Source organism: Manis pentadactyla, chromosome 1, assembly GCF_030020395.1.
Source record: "Manis pentadactyla isolate mManPen7 chromosome 1, mManPen7.hap1, whole genome shotgun sequence".
In the NCBI taxonomy this organism is placed as follows: domain Eukaryota; kingdom Metazoa; phylum Chordata; class Mammalia; order Pholidota; family Manidae; genus Manis; species Manis pentadactyla.
In genome coordinates, this window is record NC_080019.1 from 98556968 (window position 1) to 98573716 (window position 16749).

Consider the following 16749-nt stretch of genomic DNA (forward strand, 5'->3'; position numbering starts at 1 on the left):
AAAATTCCAGGCACTCTAGAAAGCTGGTCACAAGAGGACAAAAGTCAGAGGCACTTTGCTTACTCTCCATTCCTCTTGCACAATAAATGCAAAAGGATCTGAATTGCAGTGTTTTTCTGATAATATCGGGGTACGGGATGGCAGCCTAACCACATCATGACATTGAAGTATTTCCACTATGTATCTCCACGCTAATTACTTTATTCTTTCATTTCTTACTCATAGATAAAACAAAAAGTAAAGATGTATAAACCCCATGTTATGAGCTCAGAAAAGTATAAAATGACCAAACTTCCATAATAATTCATAGTAGATAATTTCATAATTGATACATTCATTTTCTGAAATTTCTTGTTTTTAAAGTTACTAGGTTTACTTGATAATTTTATTGCATTAATCACAGTTATATTTATTTTTTCCAGCTTTACTGAGGTATAATTGACAAGTAAAAATTACGTACGCTTAAAGTATTCAATGTGATGTTTTATATACACATATACATTGTGAAATAATATCTAAAATCAAGCTAATTAACATATATCTCACTTCAGATAGTTACCAATGTTTTGTGTGTTTGTGATGAGAAAACTTGAAATCTGTACTCTTAGCAAATTTCAAGTATACAATTATTAATTACAGTTACTATTCTGTATATTAAGTATCCAGAAATTATTCATCTTATAATTGAAAGTTTGTACCCTTTGACCAACAATTCCCCTTTTCTTGCACCCCGTAGCTCCTGGTAAGTCACCATTCTTGTCTCTGTTACTATGAGTTAAACATTAAACACATTTTTTTACAAATTCCACATTGTAAGTCCGGGGAAAGGAAATCCCAGGGCAAAATACCTCTAAAATCCGAAATCAGGCAAAGGGAGAAATAAAGTTTAAAATCCGTTTATTGCTTACGAAACTGTAGTCCGACCCATCTCTCTCTCCTGCTCAAGCAGCCAAACACCGGCCCTCCCCCTCACCTCTCAGGTACAGATAAGCGCTCTGTTGCCCAGGTAATTACCTATTGATATGGAGATGAACTTCTCCACCCCAGAGGAAAGATGCAAATGAACTAAAGCCTACTTGTTTACACCTCTGAACGCCTGTTGATATGCAGATGTACCAAAGCCAGGGGAGAAATTCTGGAAATGTTTCAATTTTACCCACACACATATATGTGAGATCATGTAATGTTTGTATTTCTGTGTCTGGCTTATTTAACTCAACATAATGCCCTCTAGATTCATCCATGTTGTTATAAATGGCAGGATATCCTTCTTTTAAAGGTTAAATGAGATTCCATTGTGTATACACACACACATATCTAAATATCATGTTTTTGAATCCATTCATCTGTTGAAGTAGACTTGGGTTATCTTCATATCTTGGCTACGGTGAATAATGCTGTAATGTACATCGAAGTGCAAAATATCTCTTTGGATTACTTATTTTATTTCCTCTGGATATATACTCAGAAGTGGGATTGTTGGATCATATGATAGTTCTATTTTTAATTTTTTGAGGAGTATACATACTGCTTCACACATGGCTGTAAAATTTACAATGCTGCCAACAGTGCATCAGGTTTTTATCCCTTATCCACATCATCATCAACACTTTGATTTTTTGATAATGACTTTTTACCAGATGTGAGGTTATATCTCACTGTGGTTTTGATTTGCATTTCCCTGATGAATAGTGAATGTCAAGCATCTTATCATATACCTGTTGGCACTCTGTATGTGTTTTTGTAAAAAGGTTCAAGTCCTTGCACATTTTTAAATGAATTAATTATATTATTATTTTGCTTTGGAAGTCTTATGAGTTTCTTGTATATTTTGGATATTAATCCATTATCTGATATATGGTTTAAAAATATTTTTTATCACTCTATAGGTTGCTTTTTCATTTTTTGTTTCATTTTTGTGCAGAAAATTTTTAGCTTGATGCAGTCCCATTTGCCTACTTTTGCTTTTGCTACCAAATAAGCACAATTTGGTGTTAAATCAAAAATATTTCCAAGACCAATGTCAAGGAGCTTGTCTGCTGTGTTTTCTTCTAGACATTTTATGGTTTCAGGTTGTGGGTAAAATTACAGTCTTTCCAGAATCTCTCTCTCCTGGCTTTAGTGCATCTCCATATCAATAGGTGTTTCCAAGGGAAGAGAAGTAGTCCATCTCTATATCAATAGGTAATTACAAGGGGGAGTGAGGGCATATCTGGAGAGGAGAGTTTTGGTGGAGGAGAGTTTCTGCAGCTGGGTCATGAGAGACATGGGTGAGTAGAAGTAGACTACTGCTTATAAGCAATAATCAAGTTTCTCCCATTTTCTCTCTTTGACAGATTTCTGTTTCAAAGGTATTTTGCACCAGGCTGGGAAAATGTTTCCCCCCAGAGTTACACAGGTCTTACATTTAAGTATTTAATCCATTTTGAGCTGATTTTTGTAAATAGTGTAAGTTAAGGGCACAATGTCAGTCTTTTGTATGTAAATATCCATTTTTCTCACTACCATTTATTGAAGAGACTATCCTTTCCCCATTGTGTATTCTTAATACCTTTGTTAAAGATTAGTTGACCATATATGCATGGGATTATTTCTGGGCTCTCTTTTCTGTTCCGTTGATCTATGTGTCTATTTTTTGCCATTACCATACAATTTTGATTACTATAGTTTTAGAATATAGTTTGAAATCAGAAAATATACATCCAGCTTTGTTCCTTTCTCAAGATTGGCTATTCAACGTCTGCTGTGGTTCTATATGAGTTTTAGGATTGTTTTTTCTACCTCTGTAAAAATACCATTAGAATTTTGATAGGGATTGCATTGAATTTATAGATTGCTTTGGGCAGTGTGGGTAATTTCAAATCATTTTTCTTTTGGGTTTTTAGATTCTTCCTTTTTCTTGATCAAGTCTGTGGTTGACACTCCACATTGCTTTTTAAAATTTCATTCATTGCATTCTTCTACTCCAGGATTTCTGTTGTTCTTTACTATGATTTTAATTGTATATACTTCTTTTCACAATTGTAAATGACTTATGTCTTTCCCTCCTTAAAGTATTTTCTTTCATTAGACATTTATCCAAATGAGTTATATGTGTTTATCTATATTAAATATATATTCCAATTGAAATGACATTTTTAAAATAGTCTTTGGATTTTCTTAAGCTGCAAATAGAATAGGGCTCATAAAATAGATTCCTTTGATTCAGAGTCATACATTTGTGGATGCACATGTATGGGAAATTTGGCAACACTTGTGCCATCAAAGTAAAGATGATTTCCTTTATTTAACAAGGCATTTTGAACATACATCAGTCTTATGCTTTTTCAAAAGATGAGACTATGGTGGACAAAGTATCTGGCCTTAGTCATCTAAGGAAGAGAAAGATGTGGAATTGCATTCAGAAGAGATTGCATTTTGGGGCAGCAAAAAACATGTGAACTAAATAATTACAACACAGTTTTCTAAATGATGTGTGAAAAGCAGGTACAAAATGCTGAGAGATCACATAGGAGGTAACAGTAAATAAATATACTCATGAATTTTCACATTCTTACATAGGTTTAATTTCTTGCCTAGGTTTAATTCTTCCTTACAATGGTGGAAGTTGTGATCATCAAATCAAATTATTCCAGTGTCCAAGCAATTTTATTCATAACAACACTCAATGGGCCATGAAAGTAATTTTGAAATATAGAACTGGGTAACTATTTTATTATAAACATAAAGTATATAAGTAAGCAGATTATATGTCATAGGTTATATCATTTTAGTCAATTATGATATGTAGTCAACAACTTTAATATTTTCAGGAGTAAGAGGAAAGGAGTAAGGATGAAGCTGTGGTGGTTTGGGGGTATTATCATATCTTACAACAAAAACAGGTCCTAAATATGTGTCATCTCCGGAAAACAAAACTATGTTCTGCCATTTTGGCAGTTTTCAGTCTGTTTCTCAACTTCAGCACCTTTGCTTAAAATCTTTTCTCCTCTCTTGTCCCCCATCCATGTACTGAAGTTTTACTAATTGGTGAAGACTTGTGTCTCTTACAAGACCTGCTAGGAGACACAAGTTAAAATTAATTACTCCTTTAAAGCATTTATAAAGCCTGAATATGTATTAATAACTATTCATTATAATCCACAATGGGATTATTTTCTCAGGGATCTTTTACATTCATTTTTATAGTGCCTATTTGGGCAACATAAGTCACAAATGCTCACTGTAAATATCTATGGCTGGTTTCAAGAATTAATTTTGCCTATGGTAAGAGACATTGATTAGCAATTGTAATTAGGTTTCAGATAGATTGAAAAAATATTTTAAAATAAAAACCACATGAAATCAGCCTTGGGTAGCATGACATAATGTAGAAAAAAGCATGGCTTTGGAACCATATACATCTGCATTACAATCTTACCTCACTAACTTGGTAGTCTGTTATACAGGCTAAGCTATTACCCTTGTATAGCAGGGTCCTTCTTATTTGTAAATAGGGAAAATGTTACTTAACATTCACTTCACAGTATGTCTAACATTATAAATCATAAATGTGATACCTAGAATAACATCTCTTACAAAGTAGATGCTCAAAAATTGTTGGCTAGGAGCAGAAGTAAATTTTATCAGTCATCTAAATAAAGATTATCAGTCATCTAAAGACTGTCTAGAACAAAAATACCAAAAAAAAAAGGACTGTGTTGGAATTAATATAATTATTACTTTTGTTAGGACATATACACGTGATATTTGTGGTTATGTACTTATGAATATAAATTAAGTGTCTCAAAGACCATATGGTAATATTTATCAAATATTAGATCCTCCCAACACAGCAAAAGACACAAATAAAACACAGGTGCAGATGTTTTGTGGTTGGCCATGGAGTAATGGAAACTTTAAAATATGTAATCATAGCTCATATAAAATGTTTGCTATTAATTGACAAAATAATATCTCTTAATAAATCAAATATCTTTAATTGTTTTGGAATCATACCAATTTTTGCTTCATGCAATTTGGAATGCAATTGTATGAACATCCCGAATATCAGAGGCATGAATATATGTATATACTCTTTGAGTTCTACCTTATTGGATAAAAAATACTGTATGTCTTTATGGTTAGTATGTGTATGACAGAGAGAGGGGGAAAAGAATTAGAAAGTCTACCAGGAAGAAGTAATTTTTTTAAATGGTAAAATACAATTTTAAAAAATTGTAGAAGCATGAATCAAAATGGTTATCAGTAAGGAGTAGTATAAAATATTCATGAAATAATGTCATCTCTTCTTGAGATTTACACTTTTTGGGGAATTTTGTAATATACTCCCATTGTGATAGTTACCAAAACATAGCATATACTTACATTAAAAACCTATTCTAGTTTTCAGAAATTATTTCTAAAATAATGGTTTTCTAAGAATTCCTTTTGGGCTGTCAGAATAAAGTCAACATTCACACTCTTACTTTCAATTCCTCAGAGGCATTAAATCCTTTCAAACGCAAGAGGATCCTAAAAATAGTCACTGGCCAGTAAGGATTAATCAGACTCTGCTCATGTTATCAGTTATTTATATACCATTTTCCCAACAGAGCATCCCTACTGCCATAATGACCTGAATGCATGCAGTGCTCAGCTGCTAAGGCAAAGCTTACAAGCTGGTTTTATTGCTTTAGACACATTGAACAACAGAAGAGCCCATCAGCACAGGAACATTAGGATGCCAGAAGTATGTTCCAATAATTTGCAATAGGAAATCACTCTATGGTGTAAATATATATCAAACTTTGTGTCTTCTTTTACCCAAAGTCTACAACACCTAATAAACTGTACTTTATAGGACTGATAAATTCATTATCCTAACTGAATTCCAAGTGGTAATTTTTTTTACAGTTCTGCAAGTTTCTTCTTTTTTTTTTAAATTAAGTATTATTGATATACACCCTTATGAAGGTTTCACATGAAAAAACAATACATTCACCCATATTATCTATCCCCCCCAATGCCCCATTGCAGGCACTGCCCATCAGTGTAGTAAGATGCCACAAAGTCCCTACTTGTCTTCTCTGTGCTACACTGTCTTCCCCATCCCACACCATGTGTGCCCATGATAATACCCCTCACTCCCTTTCTCCAACCCTCCCCACCCTCCCTCCCTGACCCTTCCCCTTTGGTAACCACTAGTCCTTTCTTGGAGTCTGGGAGTCTGCTGCTGTTTTGTTCCTTCACCTTTGCTTCATTGTTATACTCCACAAACGAGGGAAACCATTTGGTACTTGTCTTTCTCCACCTGGCTTATTTCACTGAGCATAATATCTTCTAGCCCCATCCATGTTGCTGCAAATGGCAGGATTTGTTTATTTTTTATGTCTGAATAGTCTTCTATTGTGTATATGTACCACCTCTTCTTTATCCATTCATCTATTGATGGACACTTAGGTTGCTTCCATATCTTGGCTATTGTAAATAGTGCTGAAGTCAACATAGGGTTGCATATGTCTTTTTGAATCTGAGAAATTATATTCTTTGGGTAAATTCCTAAGAGTGGAATTCCCGGGCCAAATGGTGTTTCTATTTTTAGTTTTTTGAGGCACCTCCATATTGCTTTCCACAATGGTTGAACTATCTTACATTCCCACCAGCATGGCAGGAAGGTTCCCCTTTCTCTGCATCCTCGCCAGTATTTGTTGTTCTTAGTCTTTTTGATACTGGTCATCCTTATTGGTGTGAGGTGATATCTCATTGTGGTTTTTATTTGCATTTCCCTCATGATTAGTGATGTGGAGCATCTTTTCATGTGCCTGTCGGCCATCTTAATTTCTTCTTTAGAGAATTGTCTGTTCATATCCTCTGCCCATTTTTTAAACAGGTTATTTGCTTTTTGGTTGTTGAGGTGTGTGAGTTCTTTATATATTTTGGATGTTAACCCTTTGTTGAATCTGTCATTTACGAATATATTCTCCCAAAATGTAGGATGCCTTCTTGTTCTGTTGATGGTGTCCTTTGCTGTATAGAAGCTTTTTAGTTTGATGTAATCCCATGTGTTCATTTTTGCTTTTCTTTCCCTTGTTCAAGGAGATGCATTCAGGGAAAAGTTGCTCATGTTTATATTCAGGAGATTTTTCCCTATGTTGTCTTCTAAGAGTTTTATGGTTTCATAACTTATTTTCAGGTTTTTTTTTTTTTATCCATTTTGAGTTTACTTTTGTGTATGGGGTTAGACTACAATCCAGTTTCATTCTCTTGCGTGTAGCTCTCCAGTTTTGACAGCACCAGTTATTGAAGAGGCTGTCATTTCCCCATTGTATGTCCATGGCTCCTTTATTGCAAATTAATTGACCATATATGGTTGGGTTTACATCTGGGCTCTCTAGGCTGTTCCATTGGTCAGTTGTTCTGTTCTTGTAGCAGTACCAAATTGTCTTGATTCCTATGGCTTTGTAGTAGAGTTTGAAGTTGGGGAGTGTAATCCCCCCAGCTGAATTCTTCCTTCTCAGGATTGCTTTGACTATTCGGGGTCTTCTGTTGTTCCACATGAATTTTAGAATGATTTGCTCTAGTCCGTTGAAGAATGTTGTTGGCATTTTGATAGGGATTGCATTTAATCTGTAGATTGCAGGATTAGGCAGGATGGCCATTTTGACAATATTAATTCTTCCTATCCATGAGCATGGGATGTATTTCCATTTATTGTTATCTTCTTTAATTTCTCTCATGAGTGTCTTGTAGTTTTCAGAGTATAGGTCTTTCACTTCCTTGGTTAGGTTTATTCCTAGATACTTTACTCTTTTAGATGCAATTGTGAATGGAATTGTTTTCCTGATTTCTCTTTCTGTTAGTTCCTCATTAGTGTATAGGAATACAACAGATTTCTGCATATTAATTTTGTATGTTGCAACTTTGCTGAATTCACATATTAGGTCTACTAGTTTTGGAGGGGATTCTTTAGGGTTTCTAATGTACAATATCGTGACATCTGTAAACAAGGACAGATTAACTTCTACTTTACCAATCTGGATGGCTTTTATTTTTTTGTTTTGTCTGATTGCCATGTCTAGGACCGCCAGTACTATGTTGAATAACAGTGGGGAGAGTGGGCATCCTTGTCTTGTTCCGATCTTAAAGGAATGTCTTTCAGCTTCTTGGTGTTAAGTATAACATTGGCTGTGGGTTTGTCATATATGGCCTTTATTATGATGAGGTACTTGCCCTCTATACCTATTTTGTTGAGAGTTTTTATCATGAATAGATGTTGAATACTGTCAAATGCTTTTTTGGCATCTATGGAGATGGTCATGTGACTTTTGTCCTTTTTGTTGATGTGGTAGATGACATTGATGGATTTTCTAATATTCTATCATCCTTTCATCCCAGTAATAAATCTTATTTGATCATGATGAATGATCTTTTTGATGTATTTTTGAGTTCAGTGTGCTAATATTTTGTTCAGTATTTTTGTGTCTATGTTCATCAGGGATATTGGTCTGCAATTTTCTTTTTTGGTGGTGTCTTTGCCTGGTTTTGGACTTAAAGTGATGCCAGCCTCATAGAATGAGTTTGGAAGTATTATCGCCTCTTCTACATTTTGGAAAACTTTAAGGAGGATGGGTATTATGTCTTCACTAAATGTTTAATAAAATTCAGCAGTGAATCCATCTGGTCCAGGCATTTTGTTCTTAGGTAGGTTTTTGATAACCAGTTCAATTTCTTTGCTGGTAATTGGTCTGTTCTGATTTTCTGTTTCTTTCTGGGTCAGCCTTGGAAGGTTGTATTTTCCTAGAAAGTTGTCCATTTCTTCTAGGTTATACAGTTTGTTAGCATGTAATTTTACATAGTAGTCTCTCATAATTATTTGTATTTCTGTGGTGTCCACTGTGATTTTTCCTTTCTCTTTTATGATTCTGTTTTAGTGTGTAGACTCTTTTTTTCTTGATAAGTCTGGCTAGGGATTTATCTATTTTGTGTATTTTCTTGAAGAACCAGCTCTTGCTTTCATTGACTCCATTGTTTTATTCTTCTTGATTTTATTTATTTATTCTCTAATCTTTATTATGTCCCTCTTTCTACTAACTTTGGGCCTCATTTGTTCTTTTTCTAGTTTCATTAATTGTGAGTTTAGGCTGTTCATATGGGATTGTTCTTCTTTTCTCAGGTATGCCTGTATTGCATTATACTTCCTTCTTAGCACAGCCTTTGCTGCTTCCCACAGATTTTGCAGTGTTGAATTATTGTTGTCTTTTGTCTCCATATATTGCTTGGTCTCTGTTTTTTTTTTTGGTCGTTGATCCATTGGTTATTTAGGAGCATATCGTTAAGCCCCCATGTGTTTGTGGGATTTTTCATTTTCTTTTCATAATTTATTTCTAGTTTCATACCTTTGTGGTCTGAGAAACTGGTTGGTACAATTTCAATCTTTTTAAATTTATTGAGGCTCTTTTTGTGGCCTAGTATATGATCTATACTTGAATATATTCCATGTGCACTTGAGAAGAATGTGTATCCTGCCACTTTTGGGTGTACAGTTCTGTAGATGTCTGTTAGGTCAATCTGTTCTAATGTGTTGTTGAATGCCTCTGTCTGCTTATTTTCTGTCTGGTTGATCTGTCCTTTGGAGTGAGTGGAGTGTTGAAGTCTCCTAGAATGAATGCATTGCATTCTATTTCTGTTAGTATTTTTTTCACATATGTATGTTCTCCTGTGTTGGGTGCATAGATATTTAGAATGGTTATATCCTCTTGTTGGATTGACCCCTTTATCATTATATAATTTCCTTCTTTTTCTCTTGTGAATGTATTTGTTTTGAAGTCTATTTTGTCTGATACAAGTACTGCAACTGCTGCTTTTTTCTCCCTATTAGTTGCATGAAATATCTATTTTTAACCCTTCACTTTTAGTCTGTGTATGTCTTTGGGTTTAAAGAGAGTCCCTTGTAGGCAGCATATAGATGGATCTTATTTTTTTAATTAATTCAGTGACGCTATGTCTCTTGATTGGTGCATTCAGACCATTTACATTTAGGGTGATTATCAATTGGTATGTACTTATTGCCATTGAAGGCTTTAGTCATGGTTACCAAAGGTTCAAGGGTAACTTTCTTACAATCTAACAATCTAACATAAATCACTTAGTATGCTATTACAAACACAACCTAACGGTTCTTTTCTTTCCCTCCTTTTTATTCCTCCTCTCTTCTTTATATATTAGGTATCACATCCTGTACTCTTTGTCTATACTTTGACTGACTTTGTGGTTAGTTGATTAAATTTTGCATCTGCTAAGTTATTCATTGTTCTGCTTTCCTTACTGTGGTTTTATTTCCTCTGGTGACATGTATTTAGCCTTAGGAACACTTCTTTATCTAGCAGTCCCTCCAAAATACACTGTAGAGATGGTTTGTGGGAGGTAAACTCTCTCAGATTTTTCCTTATCTGGAAATTGTTTAATCCCTCCTTCAAATTTAAATGAAAATTTCGCTGGATAGAGTACTCTTGTTTTGAGGCCCTTCTGCATCATTGCATTAAATATATCATGCCACTCCCTTCTGTCCTATATGGTTTCTGCTTAGAAGTCTGATGATAGCCTGATGGGTTTCCTTTGTATGTGATCTTTTTTCTCTCTTTAGCTGCTTTTAATAGTCTGTCCTTATCCTTGATCTTTGCCACTTTAATTGTTATATGTCTTGGTGTTGTCTTCCTTGGGTCCCTTGTGTTGGGAGATCTGTGGATCTCCATGGCCTAAGAGACTATCTCCTTCCCCAGATTGGGGAAGTTTTCAACAGTAACCTCCTCAAAGGCACTTTCTATCCCTTTTTCTCTCTCTTATTCTTCTGGTACCCCTATAATATGAATATTGTTCCATTTGAATTGGTCACTCAGCTCTCTCAGCCTTCTTTCATTCTGAGATCCTTTTTTCACTCTGTACCTCAGTTTCCTTGTATTCCTCTTCTCCAATTTCTGTTTCATTTATTGTATCCTCCACCATTTCTAATCTGCTTTTAAAACCTTCCACTGTATTCCATAATGATTGAATTTCTGACCAGAATTCATTCCTGAGTTCTTGAACATTTTTCTGTACCTCCATTCTCATGTTTATGACTTTTATTTTGAAATCTCTTTCAGGAAGATTCGTGAGATTGGTTTCATTTGACTGTTTTTCTGATGTATGCATGATTTTGCTTTGAACCAAGTTCCTTCAATGTTTCATATTTGTCTGTGGCGCACTCTAGTACTGAGAAGCTCTACTCTCTGGGGCTGCTCAGCCCCTGGAGTGATGTTGTGGGTTGCAGGGGAGTGGTGCTGGTGCCTGGGGTGGTTTGGGAGGGTAGAGCTGTTTCCTGCTTCCTAGCTGTTAAGGCTGTCTCCACTGCCAGAACCAGTGGGCTGAACACATAGGTGTAAACCTGTATGCTTTGTCTTTGTAGTTGCCTTAGGTGGGGCTTCTTTCTGGTTAGCCTGATGCCAGGGTAGGGGCTGCTGGTTTGTAAGCCAGGTGCAGGATGGCTGGGAGGAAGGCGCAGCAGGCTGAATATCACAGTGGGGGGCCTTGGAGCTGGTATCCCACCAGGGGAATGGAGCACCTTTAGCTCCTGAATATTTCCAAACTGCTGGGCAGAGTGAGCCGAGACAATCTTGTCTACTTGTCCTTTCTCCTGAGCAGTAAGCTCTGTGTAATCCTTGCCCCTATAACAGCCCTCTTGCTGTTAGGTAGTCTCTCAAACTGCCTGCCTTTCTTTTGTCCCAGAGCACCCAGATGTGGATTCCTGTTTTCTACAAGTGGCAGAAATATCAGTCTCTCCAGGTTTTCCATCTGTCTTAGCTTTCGAACTCCACTAATCTCCAGAGCACCATGAAATGTAGGTTTGTGCTCCCAGAGCAAATATAGGGGATTAGGTGTTCAGCAGTCCCAGGCCTCCACTCCCTCCCCACTCCATTTCTCTACCTCCTGCCAGTGAGCTGGGGTGGGAGAAGGGCTTTGGTCCCACCAGGTCATGACTTTGTTATGTTAACCTGCTACGTGAGGTCTGTTCTTTTCTTTAGGTGGATGCAGTATGGTGCAGCCTTCTTTCTTGTTGCTCTTTCATGATTATTTCTATGAATTATATTTTCATATTATATGTGGTTTTAGGAGGAGGACTCTCTCTCATTTCTCACACTGCCATCTTTAATCCTCCCATTTTTTGCAAGTGATATATTAATTTGATATTAAAGTGAAGTGATTCTCTCCACTAATAGATTTTTTTAATTAATATTTTTATTTTGGTGTCATTAATCTACAATTACATGAAGAACATTATGATTACTAGGCTCTCCCCATCACCAAGTCCCCCCCACATACCCCTTCACAGTCACTGTCCATCAGCGTAGTAAGATGCTGTAAAATCACTACTTGTCTGCTCTGTGTTGCACAGTCCTCCAGGTGCCCCCCCACACACTGTACATGCTAATTGTAATGCCCCCTTTCTTTTTCCCTACCTTTGTCCCTCCCTTCCCACCCATAGTCCCCAGTCCCTTTCCCTTTGGTAACTATTAGTCCATTCTTGGGTTCTGTAATTCTGCTGCTGTTTTGTTCCTTCAGTTTTCCTTTGTTCTTATACTCCACATATGAGTGAAATCATTTGGTACTTGTCTTTCTCCACCTGGCTTATTTCACTGAGCATAATACCCTCTAGCTCCATCCATGTTGTTGCAAATGGTAGGATCTGATTTTTTCTTATGGCCGAGTAATATTCCATTGTGTATACGTACCACAACTTCTTTATCCATTCATTTACTGATGGAAATTTAGGTTGCATCCATATCTTAGCTATTGTAAATAGTGCAGCGATAAACATAGGGGTGCATCTGTCTTTTTCAAACTGAAGTGCTGCATTCTTAGGATAAATTCCTAGAAGTGGGATTCCTGGGTCAAATGGTATTTCTATTTAGAGCATTTTGAGGAACCTCCATACTGCTTTCCACAATGGTTGAACTAATTTGCATTCCCACCAGCAGTGTAGGAGGATTCCCCTTTCTCCACAACCTCGCCAACATTTGTTGATGTTTGTCTTTTCAATGATGGCAATTCTTACTGGTGTGAAGTGATATCTCATTGTGGTTTTAATTTGCATTTCTCTGATGACAAGCGATGTGGAGCATCTTTTCATGTGTCTGTTGGCCATCTGAATTTCTTCTTTAGAAAACTGTCTATTCAGGTCCTCTGCCCATTTTTTAATTGGATTATTTGCTTTTTATTTGTTGAGGTGCATGAGCTCTTTATATATTTTGGATGTCAACCCTTTATCGGATCTGTCATTTATGAATATATTCTCCTATACTGTAGGATATCTTTTTGTTCTATTGATGGTGTCCTTTGCTGTACAGAAGCTTTTAAGCTTGATATAGTCCCACTTGTTAATTTTTGCTTTTGTTTCCCTTGCCCGGGGAGATATGTTCATGAAGAAGTCACTCATGTTTATGTCCATGAGATTTTTGCATATGTTTTTTTCTAAGAGTTTTATGGTTTCATGACTTACATTCAGGTCTTTGATCCATTTCTAATTTACTTTTGTGTATGGGGTTAGACAGTGATCCAGTTTTATTCTCTTACATGTAGCTGTCCAGTTTTGCCAGCACCATCTGTTGAAGAGACTGTCATTTCCCCATTGTATGTCCATGGCTCCTTTATCGTATATTAATTGACCATATATGTTTGGGTTAATGTCTGGCATCTCTATTCTGTTCCACTGGTCTGTAGCTCTGTTCTTCTGCCAGTACCAAATTGTCTTGACTACTGTGGCTTTGTAGTAGAGCTTTAAGTTGGGGAGCAAGATCCTCCCCACTTTATTCTTCCTACTCAGGTTTGCTTTGGCTATTCGGAGTCTTTGGTGTTTCCATATGAATTTTTGAACTATTTGTTCCAGTTTGTTGAAGAATGCTGTTGGTAATTTGGTAGGGATTGCATCGAATCTGTATATTGCTTTGGGCAGGATGGCCATTTTGACGATATTAATTCTTCCTAGCCAGGAGCATGGGATGAGTTTCCATTTGTTAGTGTCCTCTTTAATTTCTCCTAAGAGTGTCTTATAGTTTTCAGGGTATAGGTCTTTCACTTCCTCGGTTAGGTTTATTCCTAGGTATTTTATTCTTTTTGATGCTATTGTGAATAGAATTGTTTTCCTGATTTCTCTTTCTATTGGTTCATTGTTAGTGTATAGGAAAGCTACAGATTTCTGTGTGTTAATTTTGTATCCTGCAACTTAGCTGAATTTTGATATTAGTTGTAGTAGTTATGGAGTGGAGTCTGTAGGGTTTTTTATGTACAATATCATGTCATCTGCAAATAGTGACAGTTTGACTTCTTCTTTACCAATCTGGACTCCTTGTATTTCTTTGTTTTGTCTAATTGCTGTGGCTAGGACCTCCAGTACTATGCTAAATAACAGTGGGGAGAGTGGGCATCCCTGTCTCGTTCCCGATCTCAGAGGAAAAGCTTTCAGCGTCTCACAGTTCAGTATGATGTTGGCTGTGGGTTTATCATATATGGCCTTTATTATGTTGAGGTACATGCCCTCTATGCCCATTTTGTTGAGAGTTTTTATCATGAATGGATGTTGAATTTTGTCAAATGCTTTTTCAGCATCTATGGAGATGATCATGTGGTTTTTGGCTTTCTTTTTGTTGATGTGGTGGATGATGTTGATGGATTTTCGAATGTTGTACCATCCTTGCATCCCTGGGATGAATCCCACTTGGTCATGGTGTACTCTCCTTATGATGTATTTTTGAATTCGGTTTTTCTAATATTTTGTTGAGTATTTTTGCATCTACGTTCATCAGGGATATTGGTCTGTAGTTTTCTTTCTTGATGGGGTCTTTGCCTGGTTTTGGTATTAGGGTGATGTTAGCTTCATAGAATGAGATTGGGAGTATTCCCTCCTCCTCTATTTTTTGGAAAACTTTAAGGAGAATGGGTGTTATGTCTTCCCTGTATGTCTGATAAAATTCCGAGGTAAATCCATCTGGCCTGGGGGTTTTGTCCTTTGGTAGTTTTTTGATTACCACTTCGATTTCGTTGCTGGTAATTGGTCTGTTTAGATTTTCTGTTTCTTTCTGGGTCAGTCTTGGAAGGTTGTATTTTTCGAGGAATTTGTCCATTTCTCCTAGGTTTGGCAGCTTGTTAGCATATAGGTTTTCATGGTACTCTCTAATAATTCTTTGTATTTCCATGGGGTCCGTCGTGATTTTTCCTTTCCTGTTTCTGATACTGTTGATTTGTGTTGACTCTCTTTTCCTCTTAATAAGTCTGGCTAGAGGCTTATCTATTTTGTTTATTTTCTCAAAGTACCAGCTCTTGGTTTCGTTGATTTTTGCTATTGTTTTATTCTTATCTATTTTATTATTTCTTCTCTGATCTTTATTATTTCCCTCCTTCTGCTGACCTTAGGCCTCATTTGTTCTTCTTTTTCCAATTTCAATAATTTTGACTTTAAACCATTCATTTGGGATTGTTCTTCCTTCTTTAAATATGCCTGGATTGCTATATACTTTCCTCTTAAGACTGCTTTTGCTGCATCCCACAGAAGTTGGGGCTTTGTGTTGTTGTTGTCATTTGTTTCCATATATTGCTGGATCTCTATTTTAATATGGTCAGTAATCCATTAATTATTTAGGAGCATGTTGTTAAGCCTCCATATGTTTATGAGTCTTTTCACTTTCTTTGTACAATTTAGTTCTAGTTTTATACCTTTGTGTTCTGAAATGTTGGTTTGTAGGGATTAAATCTTTTGGAATTTACTGAGGCTCTTTTTGTGGCCTCGTATGTTTTCTATTCTGGAGAATGTTCCATGTGCATTTGAGAAGAATGTGTATCCTGTTGCTTTTGGATGTAGAGTTCTATAGATGTCTATTAGGTCCATCTGTTCTAGTGTGTTGTTCAGTGCCTCTGTGTCCTTATTTATTTTCTGTCTGGTGGATCTGTCCTTTGGAGTGAGCAGTGTGTTAAAGTCTCCCAAAATGAATGCATTGCATTCTATTTCCTCCTTTTATTCTCTTAGTATTTGTTTCACATATATTAGTGCTCCTGTATTGGGTGCATATATGTTTTTAATACTTATATCCTCTTGTTGGACTGAACCCTTTATCATTATGTAGTGTCTTCTTTATCTCTTGTTACTTTCTTTGTTTTGAAGTCTATTTTGTCTGATACTAGTATTGCAACAACTGCTTTTTTCTCTCTGTTGTTTGCATGAAATATCTTTTTCCATCCCTTGACTTTTAGGCTGTGCATGTCTTTGGGTTTGAGGTGAGTCCTTTGTAAGCAGCATATAGATGGGTCTTGGTTTTTTATCCATTCTATTACTCTGTGTCTTTTGATTGGTGCATTCAGTCCATTTACATTTAGGGTGATTATTGAAACATATGTACTTATTGCCATTGCAGGCTTTAAGTTTGTGGTTACCAAAGGTTCAAGGTTAGCTTCTTTACTATCTTACTTTCTAATTTAACTTGCTTATTGAGTTCTTTTAAACACTGTCTGATGATTCTTTATTTCTCTCCCTTCTTATTCCTCCTCTTCCATTCTTCATATGTTGGGTGTTTTGTTCTGTGTTCTTTTTAGGAGTGTTCCCATCTAGAGCAGTCCATCTGAGATACCCTGAGGAGGTGGTTTGTGGGAGACCAATTACCTCAGCTTTTGCTTGTTGAGCTATTATAAACGTGGTCTGATGAATCTTTATTTCTCTCCCTTCTTATTCCTCCTCCTCCCTTCTTC